Source organism: Sebastes umbrosus, chromosome 15 (assembly GCF_015220745.1).
Source record: "Sebastes umbrosus isolate fSebUmb1 chromosome 15, fSebUmb1.pri, whole genome shotgun sequence".
In the NCBI taxonomy this organism is placed as follows: Eukaryota; Metazoa; Chordata; class Actinopteri; order Perciformes; family Sebastidae; genus Sebastes; species Sebastes umbrosus.
In genome coordinates this window covers 23,374,450-23,387,083 of record NC_051283.1, presented here as the reverse complement: position 1 = coordinate 23,387,083, position 12,634 = coordinate 23,374,450, and the positions used below count along the sequence as shown (strand labels likewise).

The following is a 12,634-nucleotide window of genomic DNA, read 5'->3' as shown; positions in this document are numbered from 1 at the left end:
AGAGGGAAAGAGAGAGGAGGCGTAATGAGGAAAGTTGTAGCTAATGATATGAGGACAGCTGGCTAAAAGAAAAAGGAACAGACATGTCTAGTACTCTGCATTTGATCTGAAAAGAGGCTATTAAGTGAATAAAAGAGCCACTATCTTTAATATGAGCTGGAAACTGCTTTTATCACCTTGTTTTTATTACTAGGAAACACATTTATCATAGATAAACTCCAAAATAAAAGTACTTGAGATGTCGTTTCTTTTACAAATATCTATATAATACAAACAGAAGTATATTGTATTATCTGTCTATGGGCAATATAGTTAGTGTGAGCTATTTCGGACGCCCCTGGTTCCAGACGTAAACGTCCCATTCATGTTTCCAATTGACAGTGTTTGAATCATCAGTTCAAAATATTAAGACGCCCGTTAGAAAATATGTTTTTTTTTATTATATATATATATTATTATTATATTTTTGTGACATGCAACGCTATCGGTGTGTGAAAAATTAAATAAAAATAAAAATAAAAATAAATTGAAAACACAATATGAATCTTAAAACAACTCATTTTTTAATTCTGGGTCAATTGTGGGTGAATTCAGCAACTATGGCGCCGTGTTTCGTCCTCAACTGTAACAACAAAATGTTTTAAATTCGCTGCCTCTGACTGGCCTCTTCTCCACGGCAACGAGTCTCATAGGTATCGTAGTATTAGGCCAGTCCGTCATGCCAAATTTACAAAAAAAACTCACGATTTCGCAGAAACAAAGTTGAAATAATTAAAACTAGTGACCATTACGAAAACCTTTTAGATCGTTACATCATCCGACTGTGAGAGTCCTGCGTTTCTGTGTTCAGTAACATTGAGGAAACTGTCAAAAGGAAATACTGAAATGTGGGAAAAACACTTGTGGAACCAGCAGAGCCTCCCACTTTGCAACTCTATTGAAGTGCAGCTACATCTGGCAAAGTGTGAGCGCTGATACAGGCTCTGGTCTGACTGTGCTGCAGCACCCAGAACTACCATTAAATATGATCTATGTAGAGTGACTCTCGATGGGAATGTGGACTCACACAAGCGTGCGAATGGATGTAAGCAGCAGTAGCTTAAAGTTGGCAAACAGACTTATGCCGCTGTGCTGCAGTAGAAGGGTTGCATTAATCAAATGAAATAATGTAGTCACTTCGAGTGTGTGCGTGTACAAATAGTGACAACTTCACACTATCACAAAGTGCTGTGACAACAAATATGTAGTCTGTTAAAAATGCGTAGTTTTCACAGTGGTATTAAGTCTTGATACTTGATTCACAAGCACATAACAATGTAACAAGAACATGATCTGTGTATCTTAGTTTCATCACATCTTGCTAAAAATTAAACGGACAATAATTTGTGAAACATGAGAAAGCTTCAGTTCTTGTCCCACTGAATTCTATAATATGTTTGTAGGCATCTGACAATGTTTGCCATCTTTGTTCGCTGTCGCTTTTGATGTCTTGAACTCCCTCGCATCAGAGATCATGCACAGAACACACAAGTCTTTGATATCCTAGATTTTTTTTTTTTAAGTAAAGAAAGCATGTTTTCTGTGTTTATAAAGAAATGTATTTTTATTGTTTCCTGCCTTTGGACACTTTTAGATCATACGAATACAGCCACTATAACAAGTGAGTGTGCAACTAAAACTCTACCTGTCAAATCACTACCTCAAATCTGCCAATATACTGCCAGACACTGCCAGATACTGCCAATCTTGCCGTTTCACGTCAGTAAAATTAATACATTAATGAATGAGTAAAAAAGCAGAGTGCTGCATGATAATCATGCAGCACTCTGCTTTTATAAAAATAACACACTATGCAAAAGCATATTGATTGTCATTTCTGTGTGAAAGCTTGCAGAGAGAGGAGTCAACATATTCATTACTGCTGCATTCATGCATGCATTCACTCTAACTCACTCGATGCAAATACAGTGCAGCGCCTTAGACTGTATATTTGAAGTGGACGTAGTCACCGTGATGTCACCCATTGGTTTGTGGACTGCCGTTTTGAAGCCTTGAATTAGTCATTTTGGTATTTGGCCGTCGCCATGAGGTTTTTTTTGCAGCCAGAAGTGACACAAGAGGGTGGAGCTAAGTACATCTGAACGCTTAATAAGACATTTTCAGGCGACCAAAAAGGTTATAATTAACTTTCATGAACTGAAAACACTCACTCACAAGGTAGCCACGCCTTAAATCATCCCCTGCTTTATGGTCTATTTGACTCTAAATGGGACCATAATTTAATAAATGAACATCATGCTGTATTGAAGAAGACTTGAAACTAGCGATTGAGACCATAAACTCATGTTTACAATGTTTACTGAGGTAATAAATCAAGTGAGAAGTAGGGTCATTTTCTCATAGACTTCTATACAATCACACTTCTTTTTGCAACCAGAGGAGTCGCCCCCTGCTGGCTATTAGAAAGAATGCAAGTTTAAGGCACTTCAGCATTGGCTTCACTTCTCAGACCCGGAGGTTGCCCACTGTGCAGCGCATGCTTTGAAATAACACGTCTTCATACATAATCCAATGATTTACTATTTTGTAGATACTCTCTATATGTGTGTGTGTGAGCAGATGCTATTTGGAGCCTCTCTGCCACTAGCTATACACCTGGTGCTCTCCAGTTACCCATGAATGCACTAGGCTTTTTAAGTATTAAGGTAGAAAAGGCAGTTTATTTATATATATATATATATTTCTGAGGCCAGGTATAAGCAGCAGAAAGTAACTGACAAAAAATATGGTTCACGAGCACCACTCGAGGTGAAATTACAGTTCTTCAGAGGATAGAAGGTAAGTAGCCTTGAAGTAGTATTTCTGACACATAAAATGCAATGAAAGAAAGCTGCTCAGTATACGCTCTCTTTATGTAAAACAACAGCCTGCTTTCAGGGCCGGATGCTGAGAGTGACAGCGATGTACAGCAGAGGTAATGGATGGAGGGATAGATGGTGGGGTGCAGGGAGGACTGGGGGTGCCTGCCTGGCATTGAGGAATCTAATCCCCAAGTTAATTGGTATGACTGATGAAGACAAATTGAAATGGGTCAGCTGGATCAGGGGAGAGAGGAAGGGGTGGAGGAGAGGGCTCATTGTGTACGCGTAAAGGATATAAACACAAGCACACAAACACATACAGTACATAGCTAGAGTGGAATACTCTTAGATTGCGGGGAGGATTGCTGTTCAGTTGAATCAGCTCATGGCAGCTGGAAATGAGCTAGTACCGGTTGAAGAATGCACCGAGCATTCCTGGTGAAAGCTTTTCCTCAACATCGAAGCCGTGCCATTGATTTTCCATACTCGCATCTATTCACAGGTGGTCTTCCCAGGGCCAGCTGAGTAACTGAAATGCAAAGCGTTTCACCTCGCCTATGTGTGTCAACGTGGAGTGGAGTACGGGAGCCCGGTCCTTTGAACGCCGTCTCCGCGGGCCCGCTAATTGAGCCAGATCAATTCACAGAGACGGCGAGCAGGTTGGCACAGTTGCCACATCAAAGAGATTCTAATAACTGCACACTGTGGCCATTACCGAAGCCTGGAAAAAAAAGAGCCATATTTATGTTTGCTTCAAAGCGAGCGTGGCAGCGGCGAACATACTGAGAACGCAGGCCTTCGCTATTCTTTTTTTTTCAAGCCTACAATTTTAGACACAAGGCCATTTTGGAGCAATTTGGGAAGAGAACAGAGGCTATTCACACATACATAAATACAACCGCTCTAAATTGTGCTTTAATTAGATCCCTTTTTTGCCACTACAGTGGAAACCAATAACACCACATGCAAAAAGAGCCTAATGACAGACTGTAATTGTTAAGAAGGAATTGCAATAATACCCCAATGATTCCTCTGTATCTGTGCTATGTTTCACGCAGCAGTAGTCTACTCTGCATCTACAGCAGGATTAGTTATGCTGTTGCCGGTTATCCCTTTCCTCCTTTCTCACTCCCCCGTCTGTGCATGATAAGTTTGTAACTTTGTTCATTAGTGCTGGCCTGTCTCCTGCTGTCTGGCAGTCCTCTCTCTTTCCGCAGTGTCTCCCACTTTTTTGTCTCCCCTCTCAACTTCATTTTTCTCAAACTCTTCCCAACCTTTTTTGGCTTCATCTTTTTTTTTGTTCCCTCCAGCTCTCACTGATTTCTACTTAGCCTCCGTTTCTCACTCTCTCTCTCTCTCTCTCTCTTGCTCGCAGCTCGGCGGCACGTCTCCGCGCGCTGCTCGGCGAAATAATTTACCGCACGCAGAGCTCCCGCGGATGATTGAAGCGTAATTAGACGGCAGAGACAGTGGAAGCCAACGGAGGTGCTCGGGAGCCGGCGCTCGTCAGATGGTCCGTCTCACTCTCTCACTGGCTTTGCCCTTCAAAACTATCACTTTCTGCAGGAGGAGCACGGGGAGGGGACGGTGTGCTCAGCCCTGCCGCAGTTAACTCTAATGCAAAAATGACACGTTGGCAAGTGATTGCATCTTTTTTTATGAGTGAGATTATCTCATAGCACTGCAGATATTTCCAGGGATATCAATCTTTTCTTTTATTCATGTCCGTGTATCTTCCTTTATAGGCGGGACAAAAAAGTAGCATCTTAGGCCTGTTCAAACAACACTGAAACACATTATCATGGAAAAAATGTCTGAAAACTCAAACTTATCTACTGATTTGTTGAAAAGAATATCAAACAACCTTAAAGCTGCTATGAGGAACTTTCATTTTGTGTTGATTTTGGCGGTCCCTGTGGAGAAAAGCAGTTCCAAGCACCAGAGTCCCTTTAGAAAACCTCTCATTTTACTGCAACAGGGTCTGAGAGTCTACCCCGTGCCATCCTGGTTCTGGTTCTCACGTGCCTGGTTCTACAGCAGCGTGGTCTCAGTGTTCGCTCCCAGCGGGGACGGCCGGAGCAGTGAGGCGAAGATTTGATCCTGGTCGGAGGAGGAGGAGCTGCTCTCGCCGGGCGTGGAGCTCTCCACCTCCTGCTGGAGCTCCGGCTGCAGGTCAGAGGCCCTGCTGGAGTCTGAGCTGAAGGAGTTTCTGGTGAACCTGCATGACAATGTCTGATTTCGCCGGAATCCGAGTCGGTGGCACATATGGCATATATAAAGCTGTAGGCCAAATAGTCGCTTTTATCAAACCATAGTTAAAAGAATAGTTACATTTTGGTATTTATGTTTATTCGCCTTTTTTGGCGAGTTAGATGAGAAGAACAATACCACTCTCATGTCTTGGCTCTGAGTATGGAGCTGGATCTGAGAAGCGAATAGCTTAGCTTAGCATAAAGACTAGACAGAGGTAGAAACAGCTACCCTGGCTCTCCCCAAAGTTCAAAACACACCAAACAGCATCTAATAAACACATGTTTTCATATTTAGCGTATAGACAGGAGAGTGGCATCGAACTTCTCATCTCTTTGTCAGAAAGTCGTTGATGGTCTTGTTTACTTATGTTGGTCACATAGAGGCAAACTGAGACTGTTTTATAACCAGTAAAAAGTTCCTCATTGCAACTTTGAGAAAGCTCAGTTCTCTTGAATTCAAGATAAACTCACATGCCATGTGAACAGGGAATCAACATGATGCCTAGGTGCATCATTATACATTCAGGGAGATGAGGAGCGCAGAGGAAAGAGACAGATGATTAGCTTGGTGCTACAGTCACTCAAAGCCACACTGTCACCGTGGCAGAGCGTCTAAAGCTACAAGTGCTTGTTAAAGGACAAAACTATGAGTGTAGGAGGGAAAGGAGTGATGTATATACAGTACACGATATATGCTGCATGGTAGACACAAACTCTGGAAGGAAACGAGCTGCCGTGAGTGACTATAATCATAAGGATGCCCTTGTCGGTGGCAGCTTCGGGGGGAAAGTGCTGATCACCACACTGTGTTCTGACACCATATGCTCCGCGAACAAACACCGCGGTGGATGTCAGAGGGGAAATGGCATCGCGTTCAAGGTGGCGAACATCGAACGGGGAGGCGAGTGATGCTGCTGAGTGAGCACCTGTATCCCCAAAAGTCTGTCCAATTATCCCGCTGTATTCACAACACAATGCATCTCCCCCTGCATTCTCCCTAGATTTAACCAATGCTTAGGGGGGACAGGCAGGCTTCGCTAGGCTCAGCAACCAACTGTAACAGCACTGTCAGCCATCCCTTTGATTATCGCCCAGAGGTCACCCTATGTTGAGCCGAACCGCGGGGTCCCGGGTGTCAACGGAGCTAAGGCGTCAGTCGAGTCACCTTTAAAGGATAATAAGAAGACTGCTGACTGACTGCGGACCACCCAGAGGGGGGGGTCCGTGCCTTTCACATGAATATAAATGTAATATTGACAGCAAATCTTCCCCAGGAGAGAGGAAAGGAATAGACAGCGGAAGAGACGGAGCAAGTGAAAGGCGGCGAGGAATAAATGAGAGAGTGCAAGATGACTCCGGTTCGCTTCGCACCGTTAAACCATCTGAAGCATCCGCCGGTGACTACTGGTTGATGGGCCGGTGCGAGCACTGTGTTATCATAAACATTTGGGATTCACTTCATGGAGGCACTTTAATGATGCTTTTAGCATAATTCGCCCCACTGTAATGTGAAGTGAAGGGCAAGCAGCGCCTTTCTGTCTGCCTGTAGCTCCTGTGAACCTTATGAATATTGGCTATTGGAACGAGGGTAGTGATGGAGGCACACTGCACCACAGGATGCATCCCATCTGCCTCAACCAGGGCATTGGCAAAAACTCCCCAATGTCACCTTAGTGACAATAACCACAGTTCATTGTGTAACATTTTGAAGTGTGAAATTTGTAAATTTTTAGAGCTGGGACGTTCCCCTGATTCGATACTATCACGATACTTGGGTGCCAATTCGATATGTATTGCGAATTTTAGTATTGCGATTCTACAAGTATTGCAATGTGATATTATGAGTTATTGCGATTTTTGTTAACTTTTTTCTTCAACGCAAAAGTCAAAGAATAGAGACATTGGTATGTGGTATTTTCTATTTAAGTTATGAGGGACATGTAATGATTTACACTTCCGGTGAATATAATCCAATCAATCTTAGTTCCATATATGTATTTTGTTGAGACAGTTCCCAGTTTAACATTTTATTTTGAAAACCGAATGCAGTGACACCTGTATCCTTCCGCTAACTTCGGCAAGTGTGTCGCTAGCTCTCCCGTCAGCTCCGTTCTCTTTATTTCTCTCTTTATACATCCATGAGAGTGACGAATGGCTTGACTGCACGTTATTGCAATACGATAACATTTCATGTCCATGACAGAGTTAGCATGCAGCTTTAGCCGTGATGTCTAGCTCTGCTTTTCCTGGCAATGTGTGAAACCCAAAGTGTCTCCATACTTTGTAGTGTTTACCACGTTGGATTTAAAATGTGAGGGTGCAGGTCGTATCCACGCGGACCCTCCGCCTTTTTGTACTTTCTCGTTTTGGCACGATGTGGCCGACTACAGATATGACGTCACTCGAACTACAACAATAAAAGCCGTAACTTTCTTCTATCTCTGCATAAACTCAAATGAAGCAGATATATAGATTCTGGCAAATAAATCGTGAAAAAAAAAAAATACAATACAAAGGTGAATCATTTTTTTTTTCCCACCCTTAATAATTTTACGAACTTCATCTCAGTGGAAGAAATCACAGCGGAAGAGACACATATTTGACATGCCAGGATCCAAAAATAGAAACCAGGAAAGGAATTTTACCTTTGAAGGATAAAACATTAAAACAACACACATCCACATGCGTCTTCACGAGCATCACAGAATTTCAGGTCAGATCCAAAGAAAGCAAAAATGTCAGCTCCAAGTTTATATTGGCCCTAATGTGTAGAACATCAAAGCAGGGTGTAGATTGTCACAATCCATAGGATGTTAAGAGATGTTTTGCTAATTCTAGGCTGTCCACACAGAGAGGAAACAGAAGACAAAGTAGAAAAGGACAGCTTTGTTTTCACCCGCCGCTGTTATCAGCAGAAGCCGACTGCAGCCAGAATAGGGAGGGATGATTTCCATAAAGACTGGCTGTTGTCTGAAAGCAAGCAGCTGTCAGGCGGAATTACCTCTCCGACACAGACACCACAATCGAGGGCGCCCTTCCCATAATTCAGTCTGATTGGCTCAAGGGGAAAATGGCAGCCTGCGGAGAGTGAGGCGAGCGGCTGCTTGACAGGTTTGCATTTGCGGAGCTAGACGCGGCGTTTACCTGTTATCATTCTGTCTGCTCGACGTGTCAGTTTTCACAGTTTGCAGAGCTACCTGAATAAAGTGACAGAGAATGGAGTCCGCGGTGCGAGGAGGCAAATATCTTCTTATACTCAATCTCTCTCTCTCTCACACGCAACACACTTGATTACCCTGCCAGATACTGTATGCATTAGTAGACAGAATAGTTGCTTATATTGAACCATAGTTAAAAGAATAGTTACATTATGTAGTGCATTTTGGTAAATATGTTTAATTGCCTTTTTGGCAAAAGTTAGATGAGAAGATCAATACCACATGTCTTGGCTCTAATTATGGGGCTCGATATGAGAGGCGATTATCTTAGCTTAGCATAAAGACTAGAAAGAGGTAGAAACTGCTAGCCTAGCTCTCTCTAAAGTTAAAAAATACACCGAACAGAATCTAATAAACACATTTTCTTTTATTTGTTTTATCTTCCAGCTTCCAGTCTCTATGCTAAACTAGGTTAATCTAGCTTCATATTTAGTGTATAGACAGGAGAGTGGCATCAATCTTCTCATCTCTCAAATTTTCGTCCGTAACTTAAATAACATAACAGACATACTTATTTTCAGTTCAAAAATACACCGAGCAGCATCTATAATCTTCCAGTGTCCAGTTTTTAAGATAAACTAGGCTAATCTAGCTTCATATTTAGCGTATAGAAAGGTGAGTGGCATCAATCTTCTCATCTCTTTGTCAGAAAATGAAAAGGCATCTCACCCAAAATATCAAGCAATACTTTTAATGCAGCACCAGGTAACCAGCCTGGTGAATGGATGGGTCAAACAAACACAGGGCTTACACCCAACAGGCCGCTGTTTGTGTCCCGTGTAAAACCAAAAGTCGACGTTGACGAATTTTAATTTATGTCCGTAACTTAAATAACGTAACAAATGTACTTATTTTAAGCCAAACCGTGATGCTTTTACTAAACCTGAGTGTTTTGTTTCAATTCACAACGTTAACCACATGTTTAAAATTGCGACCGTAATCCGGGAGAAAATACGTTTGACTCAAAACATAAGTGAGAATGCAGTTTAATTGTATGGGAACGTAATGTTGTAGGAGACAGGGTTGAGGTAGAATGATTAAAATCAAAAAACTCTGAAATGTGTATTTGTTTGTGTTAATGTACACAAAAAATATAATCATGTGTGTATACAAGCACACAAACACACACACACATACAGATACACATTGTCAAGTCAACGCACAATACACACACACACACTGCACACCTATGCTAAGTGCTCTTATCTGTGACTTGTGTAGAGGTGAGTGACAGGAAGGGAGGTGCAGGGGGGAAGTGTCCTTTAGGTATCTTAATTATGGCTCCTCTCCTCCCTCTCGCTGTCACCATCCCCGGGGGAGGGCAAGACAAAAGGAAGGCAATGTTTCATCTCTGCTGCCTTGGTATTTCAAATTCCAAGGGGAGTAAGAGGAGAGAGACAGCAGGGTGTTACATTGGAGGAGGGAGAGGAAATCAAGTGACGCTTCCCCCTCTTCCCTCGGCTTCTCTCTTCTTGCCTCCTTTGCGGCAGCTGTGTTTAAAATAAGGCACCTTAATAAAAGCGTTTTAATGGCAGGAAAAAAGGCACAACTTGATTACTGTGACGGTTTTATTTAATGAGCTCAAAGCCTATGGCTCTAACTTGCTATTCGTTTATTACTTTGTTGTGGAGAGATATATGTGACAAAACGGAGCAGAGGGAGTGAGAGAATGAGGCTCAATGCTCGTATTGTGGAAGTCGCGTGTGGTGTTAGCAATCGTCTGTGCGATTTACACCTTCCTCGGCGCGCACCTGGGTTTTTCATCCGGCCCCACCGGGGGAATGCTGCTCCGCCACAACAGAGAGGAGGGTGTCGGAGACACCTTGGCAGGTAGGCAGGCACAAAAGACAGCCTGCTGTTAATTATTGATGGGAATAAATTGCACTCATTGGACGTTTGGCAGGGGAACACATGGTGGATGTGAATACAAATGTGTTTATGAATGTGGAAGAAAAGATGGCATGAAGCAAAAGAGAAAGGGGTTAGAGAGAACGAACAGGGGGCAAGGTGGAGGAGGAGGAGGAGGAGGAGCTGATAGAGTGATGGGAGTGATACCTGGTAAAGAGACATTAGAGAGATGCACGGGGAGTCTATAAAAGCAAACTACTCCTTAATGTCTCTCACAAGTGTGATAAAAGCACAGAGCTGCGGCGCAGAATGCTGGCCTTTCCATTTGTGTGAACAGAACAAGGGAACGCTCAAAAAAAACCAAACTATTATACACAAATGCTAATAGGAAATGATTTTGTGAATGCGCCCACACACACACACACACACCACCTATGCAAACAAACGTTCTTAAAAAGGTCAGCTCTTTTGTTTTGGGACACTAGACCTCTCTCATGGAAATATTGACTGAGGAAAGGGGAGCGATGCAAAGTGGGGTCTTAAAACGAGATGGGCAAAGAGCACGGCTTCTTATCTGTATTCCGAGAGCCTGCCCTCTTATAAATATTGGAAGAAGGACACTGGTGGGGGAGAGGAAACGGCCAAATGGTGCATTTGAGAAATGGCACACCTGAGCACCGCACGGAATATCATCTCCTCCTGTCAGATCTCATCCCATTTGATCAGAATAATTGCCACCTTCATCGTTATCATCAATTCTGTCATCTTCGCCATCGCCGTTCTCCATCTCTGGCTTCAAGGGGGGGGGGGGGGGGGGGGGGGGGGGGGGGGGGGATTTCTGGATCGGATCAAACGCTGAGAAAATCACTCATAGTGTACCCCTGTAGTCATCACCATATTCATTGCTCTAATGCTACTGACATTTTGTTCACCTGTTTAAATATTCTGACACCAGCAGATCTTCGGCTGGTACAGAAATAGCCGGGTTAAGCCATGCGGGCTCGTCTATCATAGATGTCCGGAGAGAGGGCCCTGCTGTGCTTTAGTCTGTGATGATTCTCTCAGCAGTCAGCAAGGAAATGAAAAATTTAGGAAAGACAAATGAGAAAAGGACAGCTGCTAGCCCGGACTGAGGGTCGACATGCATTTAATAATATAACTGATGTTCTTGTTCTGGCGCCACACTTCTTTTTGGGTGTATGTGCTAACAAGCCACTGAGTCGTAACAAGATTCAAAGTTTAAGGGATAGTCCGTGTGTTTTAAAGTGGGGTTATATGAGGTACTTATCCATAGTCAGTGTATTACCTACAGTAGATGACGGTCTGCACACCCTAGATTGGAGAAGCAGACAGGAGTACCAGCATGGGAGCAAAGCAATGTACTGCAGTGGACGGGGCCTGCAGCAAAACCTTAACAAATCAATATCAGTTTAAGTGTACGTTATATTTACAATATTTTCACCGCTTTATCTTGCCGTCAGACAGCCCTTTCCGACGGGGAACTGAAGCAATTGAATCCATCTATGCTCTCACAAATGCCACCAGACTCCATTTAAAAAACCTGTAATTTTACCTCGCCGAACACGGGGGTTGCTGGTCTACCGCTGCCTCGATTAGTTAGTTTGTTTGTGCTATTGTGCTACTTTGGTGAATCCGAACTAACCAAAGTCACAAAATAACACAAACAAAAGTAACCGATCGAGACAACGGTAGACCGGCAACTCCCGTGTTCTGCGAGGTAAAATTACTGTTTTTTTCAATGGAGTCTGGTTGCTTTGGTGAGAGCATAGATAACGTCTTCAGTTCCCCGTCGGAAAGGGCTCTCTCATGGCAAGGTAAACTAGCAAATTTATTCTAAATATAGCGTATACTTAAACTAATATTGATATTTTCAGGTGAGCCTTTCTTTTAGGTGGATAAAATACGTTTTGCTGCCGGCCCCGTCCACAGCAGTACATTGCTTTGCTCCCTTTGTACCTCCTACAACCCCGCTTCAAAACACCCAAACTATCCCTTTAAATGGTGAATTAGCACATATCCTGCCAGAGCGGTTTTACTCTAAGCCATACCTCTCCATGTGTGTCTACGTCTGTCAACCTGGCTCCATTGTGCTGAACTCACTGGGGAACTCTTTGTACAACTCAAACAGCTTGTCTCATCTGCTTCCACTTTAGCAGGCTAATAATAATATGGCACAACACGGGACAAGCGGCTGGTCAAACTTCACTTGCAGCGAGGCCAGCTAACATGCTGGCAACCGAGCTAGTTTGCCGTGGAATAGCGCCACGCACTCTCGCACACAACTAAATCCACGCAACCACTTGAAACAAGGCACCACATGTGCAAACAAAGTCTTGATACTGGATTGTATGAGTCCACAGCTTTGCCCTGTCACAGAGAGTGCCAGTAAGATAAAACAGACCCCTACATGCACCACAGTCGCCTCCCAGCTTGT

At 43.3% G+C, this 12,634-nt stretch overlaps 1 protein-coding gene across 5 annotated transcripts in view; it reads right to left on the bottom strand.

Moving 5' to 3' along the window:
- Positions 1-12,634, bottom strand: part of rbms3 (RNA binding motif, single stranded interacting protein) — a 341,188-nt gene that overhangs the window by 138,857 nt on the left and 189,697 nt on the right. The window lies entirely within an intron of this gene.